Raw genomic sequence first — 7,302 nt, forward strand, 5'->3', positions numbered from 1 at the left:
TGTACCCTACTACGGTGAGGTTTGTGTGAGCTGAGGGCCCCAGTTCTGTTCTCAAGGGTGTTTTGTACCCTATTGTGGTGAGGTTGTGGGGCGGTTTGTGCCCTAGTTCTGTTTTTAGGGATGTGTGTACCCTATTATGTTGAGGTTGTGGGTGGTTAGTACCCAATACTCTGAGGCATAGGCTTGCTTGTGTTCTAAGCCATGCACTCACAATGCTCTTTTCCTTTATTTTCCCTAGGGAAGGGGATGGGCGTGTTTCATGCATGTATATTTGGAATGGGAGTGTGTAATGCTATATGTAAATTTCATGCATGTATAGCTTGAAGTGTTACTTTTCATGCATGTATGTTTTGGAATGCTCCTACCATCTTTTCTGATGTACGACTTACTTACCTTCGGTAACGATGTATCTGGTAGAGACGATTCTAGCCGCAGATTTCTTCACGTAGAATTATCCCCAGGCGTAAGACTGGATCCGGAAACATTTTGCCACAGCATCCCTGCACGCCGGAGGCAGGGCGACATCACTCGACTCCGCCCAGGCGTTATCCGCATATGTGACGTCAGCGAGGTCACATAAGACCCGTCCGGGGCGCCCAGGTCAGTTTTCTTCAGAGGACTTTTCCGCACCACAACACGGAACCACTAGATAAAAAACTGTGGAGGCATGGGAACAGTGTGCAAAGAGCAGGAAAAAAGTGGAATGAAACGGTGACGAGCATCACCACCAGAGTAATGTCAACACCCCAGAACTCAGAGGCAGGGAATGAAGAAAGAGGAAAGAACAAGCAGAACCCTGCGCAGTCACCCTGCCAGCACATAAGACAGCCTCCCATCCCTGTGCCACGGAGGCAAGAACATGTGTAAAAGTCATGGCACACGTAGTAAACCTACCACCCCCATCCCGAGCAAGGAATGGGACGAGTCCCAAGACAGACAGGGACAACAAACCTCCAAGCCACCCCAACATAGAGGGCAATCACCCACAAGGGACATGGGCAAGACAAGGCCAGATGACCCTTAATCAGAGGAAGCAATAGAAGGAAGGGAGGGGAGGGAGGACAGGGATATAAGCAATCCCCCCCCAACCTGGAGGAGCCAGAGCAGCAGGGCACCGGAACCCCATCCTCCAAAGAACCAAGGAGGAATGAACCGCCTCCAGACGGAGCCACCCGTCAAGAAGAGGAAGGCACTCACAGGGGACACAGCCCCCTACCGGTAGGCGAGTACTAAAGACCAACCCAAGGGTCCTCGCAGAATAGGGGAGGAAGGGCGGACCGTGAAGGAATCTGCGGCTAGAATCGTCTCTACCAGATACATCGTTACCGAAGGTAAGTAACTCGTACATCTAATAGAGAAAACTAGCCGCAGATTCCTTCACATAGAATAGATACCCTAGCAATACCCTTTGGGAGGGAGGGTCTGCGAAAGGACCCCACCAGCCAACACAGAACAGAGATCCCCACAGGGGACCAGAACAGTGGACCAGGTAGAACCTCGCCCCTGCCTGGCAAGGGAATCCCCACAAGCCGAACCCCACCTACCCCAAGGGGATGTAGGAGGGAAAAAAAGGCTGAAGAGGCTTGCACACTCACAGCAGAGGAACCAAGGGCAAGGCTGGAGAGGCCGAAGCACCCCACTCCCCCACAAGGCAACATAGCTTCCGCCCAATGCCAGGACAGGAAAAGCAGAAGAAGCCTAGAGGGCCCAAGGAAACGCGGGAAAAGAAGGCAAATCCACTCCAGATGGAGAGCAGCCTGCCAGCTAGAACAGCAAAAACAACAGTTGATGGACAGAATGCAGAACAATGTCATACATTCACCCCAGTACAGCGATCTGGGCCTAAATCCATCGTTTTGTTGCACTCCACACCACCCCAGTTCAGACATGGCCATATGCAAATCAGCCTTGGCCCTGTGCCTCATGGGACCAGTCCAGCCCGAACTGCCAAGCCATGTCTTTCCTGGATCGGAATCAAGCATCCTAGGACCGGTTTCTGGCTATCAGCCGTCTTCAGCCAGGATAGCTTGCCTCCAGTGGTGTGGAGAGCATGGGACTCACGTCTGAGCATACCCATCCCACTCGGGTGACAAATGCAAAACAAGCATTGAAAATGCAATAGGTCTCGCAATAACGCGAGTCTGAACTATTAGCATTGTAAATGATTATGCCCTTTATTTTTGCGTTGTGGTTTTTGGAACATAAATAAAAGGCTTTGCCATTTACAAGGCCTATAGCTTAAATTTGCGTTAAAACGAGACCTATTGCATTGCAATGGTGGTGGTGCTGCTGACTTTTCTCTGAATCTGCACCCACAATCTGCACCCACAATGTGTGAGTGGCGTTGCGTGTGTGAGTGGCGTTGCCTGTGTGAGTGGCGTTGCCTGTGTGAGTGGCGTTGCCTGTGTGAGTGGCGTTGCCTGTGTGAGTGGCGTTGCGTGTGTCAGTGGCGTTGCGTGTGTCAGTGGCGTTGCGTGTGTCAGTGGCGTTGCGTGTGCGAGTGGCGTTGCGTGTGCGAGTGGCGTTGCGTGTGCGAGTGGCGTTGCGTGTGCGAGTGGCGTTGCGCGTGCGAGTGGCGTTGCGCGTGTGAGTGGCGTTGCGCGTGCGAGTGGCGTTGCGCGTGCGAGTGGCGTTGTGCGTGCGAGTGGCGTTGCGCGTGTGAGTGGCGTTGCGCGTGTGAGTGGCGTTGCGCGTGTGAGTGGTGTTGCGCGTGTGAGTGGCGTTGCGCGTGTGAGTGGCGTTGCGCGTGTGAGTGGCGTTGCGCGTGTGAGTGGCGTTGCGCGTGTGAGTGGAGTTGCGAGTGTGAGTGGAGTTGCGCGTGTGAGTGGCGTTGCGAGTGGCGTTGCGCGTGTGAGTGGCGTTGCGCGTGTGAGTGGCGTTGCGCGTGTGAGTGGCGTTGCGCGTGTGAGTGGCGTTGCGCGTGTGAGTGGCGTTGCGCGTGTGAGTGGCGTTGCGCGTGTGAGTGGAGTTGCGCGTGTGAGTGGAGTTGCGCGTGTGAGTGGCGTTGCGCGTGTGAGTGGCGTTGCGCGTGTGAGTGGCGTTGCGCGTGTGAGTGGCGTTGCGCGTGTGAGTGGCGTTGCGCGTGTGAGTCGCGTTGTGCGTGTGAGTCGCGTTGCGCGTGTGAGTGGCGTTGCGTGCGTGAGTGGCGTTGCGTGCGTGAGTGGCGTTGCGTGCGTGAGTGGCGTTGCGTGTGTGAGTGGCGTTGCGCGTGTGAGTGGCGTTGCGTGTGTGAGTGGCGTTGCGCGTGTGAGTGGTGTTGCGCGTGTGAGTGGCGTTGCGCGTGAGTGGCGTTGCGCATGAGTGGCGTTGCGCGTGTGAGTCGCGGTGGGCGTGTGAGAGGCGTTGCGTGTGTGAGTGGCGTTGCGCGTGTGAGTGGTGTTGCGCGTGTGAGTGGCGTTGCGTGTGTGAGTGGCGTTGCGTGGGTGAGTGGCGTTGCGTGAGTGAGTGGCGTTGCGTGAGTGAGTGGCGTTGCGTGGGTGAGTGGTGTTGCGTGGGTGAGTGGTGTTGCGTGGGTGAGTGGTGTTGCGTGTGTGAGTGGCGTTGCGTGGATGAGTGGCGTTGCGTGGATGAGTGGCGTTGCGTGGATGAGTGAGGTTGCGTGGGTGAGTGGTGTTGCATGTGTGAGTGGCGTTGCGTGGATGAGTGGCGTTGCGCGTGTGAGTGGCGTTGCGTGTGTGAGTGGCGTTGCGTGTGTGAGTGGCGTTGCGTGTGTGAGTGGTGTTGCGTGTGTGAGTGGCGTTGCGTGGGTGAGTGGCGTTGCGTGAGTGAGTGGCGTTGCGTGAGTGAGTGGCGTTGCGTGGGTGAGTGGTGTTGCGTGGGTGAGTGGTGTTGCGTGGGTGAGTGGCGTTGCATGTGTGAGTGGCGTTGCGTGGATGAGTGGCGTTGCGTGGATGAGTGGCGTTGCGTGGATGAGTGGGGTTGCGTGGGTGAGTGGCGTTGCATGTGTGAGTGGCGTTGCGTGGATGAGTGGCGTTGCGCGTGTGAGTGGCATTGCGTGTGTGAGTGGCGTTGCGTGTGTGAGTGGCGTTGCGTGTGTGAGTGGCGTTGCGTGGGTGAGTGGCGTTGCGTGGGTGAGTGGCGTTGCGTGAGTGAGTGGCGTTGCATGGGTGAGTGGCGTTGCGTGGGTGAGTGGTGTTGCGTGGGTGAGTGGCGTTGCGTGGGTGAGTGGCGTTGCGTGTGTGAGTGGCGTTGCGTGGATGAGTGGCATTGCGTGGATGAGTGGCGTTGCATGGATGAGTGGGGTTGCGTGGGTGAGTGGTGTTGCATGTGTGAGTGGCGTTGCGTGGATGAGTGGCGTTGCGTGGATGAGTGGCGTTGCGTGGATGAGTGGGGTTGCGTGGATGAGTGGCGTTGCGTGGGTGAGTGGCGTTGCGTGGGTGAGTGGCGTTGCGTGGGTGAGTGGCGTTGCGTGGGTGAGTGGCGTTGCGTGGGTGAGTGGCGTTGCATGGGTGAGTGGCGTTGCGTGGGTGAGTGGTGTTGCGTGGGTGAGTGGTGTTGCGTGGGTGAGTGGCGTTGCGTGTGTGAGTGGCGTTGCGTGGATGAGTGGCGTTGCGTGGATGAGTGGGGTTGCGTGGGTGAGTGGTGTTGCAAGTGTGAGCGGCGTTGCGTGGATGAGTGGCGTTGCGTGGATGAGTGGCGTTGCGTGGATGAGTGGGGTTGTGTGGATGAGTGGCGTTGCGTGGATGAGTGGGGTTGCGTGGATGAGTGGGGTTGCGTGGATGAGTGGTGTTGCGTGGATGAGTGGGGTTGCATGGATGAGTGGGGTTGCGTGTGTGAGTGGTGTTGCTTGGGTGAGTGGCGTTGCGTGGGTGAGTGTGGTGTTGCGTGGATGATAGTGGGCTTGCGTGGGTGTGAGTGGCGTTGCGTGTCTGTAAGTGTTGCTGTGTGGGTGAAAGTGGCACAGAGTCTTTGATGTGGCCTGGCGCAGGAGAAATGCTGCTGCTGCTAATTAAATACAAGAGCGGCCGGGAAGCGGCCAGGAAACACAAGTACGGCCGGCCACATAATTAGGGGAGGAGAAGCCGCACAGCACACGCTGGGAGAAGCCCTTTGATGTGCTGTGCGGCCGCGATGCGCGCTCTGTGCTGGGGGAGGGCCATTAGCCTGAACTCGCGGAACAGGAACAGATGGCCATGAAAGTGTATGGGCCAAAAGCGCGTGCCTGTACGTGCACTCGAAGAAAACGCCACGAAAAAAAGCGGTGGTTTGACAATCAGTTTGAGCACTTGAATTCTCCCCATTTCCCATTCCTTCGGAATGGTAAAGGACGAGACCTAAACAACAGTTGATGGACCGAATGCAGAACAATGTCATACATTCACCCCAGTACAGGTATCTGGGCCTAAATCAATCGTTTTTTTGCACTCCACACCGAACAGCGCCGGCAGCCCAAAAACCGCCAGAAGCAAGAGGAACAGACCGAGGCCCCAGGAAGACCGAAAAGGCGGCACCTGGCAAGGGAGAACACAGGATCATCCCAGACCTCAGGACAGGAGTAGGGAGAGGAGGAGATGCCAGGGCACACCACTAGGAGTGGCCACGCACACGACCTCAAGAAGCAAAAGCAAACCACCGAAATGCCATGGAGAAACAGGCACCGAAGGCGACCAGACCCCCCTAGCAGAGCGCAAGCCATATGACAGCTACCATTACCCCACATAGGGAACGTTAAGTCCCAAGATATGGGAACCCTCTTTTGAAGAACTTCCGCAGCAGATGAGAGAACAAAAGAGCCACGGGGAAAAAACACCCCCGCAGAAGGCTTGACAAGCAGCCCAAGCAAAGCAGAAGGCCTAATCTCAGAGCCAAGTCTGCGTAACAACTCCTGCAGAACACACACACAATCAACAAAAGGGCCGTCCAGCAGCCAACAAAGCCAAAGTCCCAAGAAGGACACAACGGCTAGAAAATACACTCCACAGCCAGAACAACCGGCCTAAGAAGGTCCAGAATCAACCCAACTCAGGAGTCACTGAGGAGGGGACGGAGGAGGCGGAGGAGAAGGCGGAGGAGGAGGAGGACGGAGCCCAGCCAAAAGCCTCTGGATGGCAGAGTCGGACGGGGCATGGCCTCCAGGCTGCCATCAAACGGAAGGTCGATGAGTCGCTCCTGAATATAGTCAGGGAATACTACGTCCCGAAGCCAAGTGTGGCGACGGAGAGTGGCTGAAGAGGCCATCGCCTAGCCCAGCACCTCAGAGATGTCCAGAGCGGAGAATAAACGCCGCAAGTTCCCGGCCATTCAAAGCATGATGCCGCAAGTCCACCGACCGGACGCCTGGGATGCCGCGGATCCCAGAGACTCAGCTGAGTCCCACAAACAGGAGGAGGCCATAGCCAGCACACACAAGGTGTTAAGGGCCCGGAGGGCAGCGCTGGTCGAGGCTAACATTTTGCGCCCCCAAGCGTCCAGCCAGCGGGACTCTCAGGACGGCGGGGTCAACAGTGGCGGCAGGGAGGGAAAAGCAGTCCGCAAAAGTGGGCTGGCGGCCGAGGGGTGCAGGGAAAGACACGCTGGGTCATGGGGCGCCGGGAGGTGCCGGTGCAAAAGATGTTGAGGCAGGACGCCTTCAAGCCCCAGTCAAGGAAGAAAGGGGTGAACCTTCAAAGGGAAGTAAGATTTCCCTCCCACCAGAGCCCTGGTGGAGGACCTCCAATAAATGGTCCACCAGAAAGGGAGCCACCGGATCACCCATACGCTGGATGCCCACAGCCGAGGACACCGCGTGTGCAAAGGCCGCACCCGCCTCCGTAGGGCCCCGCGGTGGAGAAAGCAGTTCCTCCATGGGCGACGGCTGCAAACGAAGGCGACCATCCCCGATGCCAAGCGGGATGGGCAAGGGCCAGACCTGGAAGTCAGAAGGAGCCGAAGAATGAGGGACCTGCTGCTCTTCCGACAAACACCTCTGCCTAAGGAAGGGTGGACGCTGGTGAAAAAGACACCACACGGCGACCAGTCTCCGTTGAGGACGACACCAATATACAGCCTGCCTCTGGAGAAGGAGGAGGGTCCAAAGACGAATCCGCGGTAAGACCCCTGTGAGGAGCCATAGAGTCTGCTGCCTGAGGCAGGACGTCGGCACCATCCGGCGTCACTGGACAAGGCTCCTCCAAGTCACCCCGCACCGGAGACTGGAGCAAAGACCGAAGTGGGGCTGGAGCCGCACCGGTCCCGGGACGTCGCTGGAACGATGCCGACCCTACCCCTGCTGAGGCACCCACCAGCGTGGGATCGAGACGGGCCTGGGGAGTGATACGAAGCCCTCCGCCAGCCGTGGTCCAGAATGAGGCGTAGATCGCTTGG

This window comes from Lissotriton helveticus, chromosome 7 (genome assembly GCF_964261635.1).
Source record: "Lissotriton helveticus chromosome 7, aLisHel1.1, whole genome shotgun sequence".
In the NCBI taxonomy this organism is placed as follows: Eukaryota; Metazoa; Chordata; class Amphibia; order Caudata; family Salamandridae; genus Lissotriton; species Lissotriton helveticus.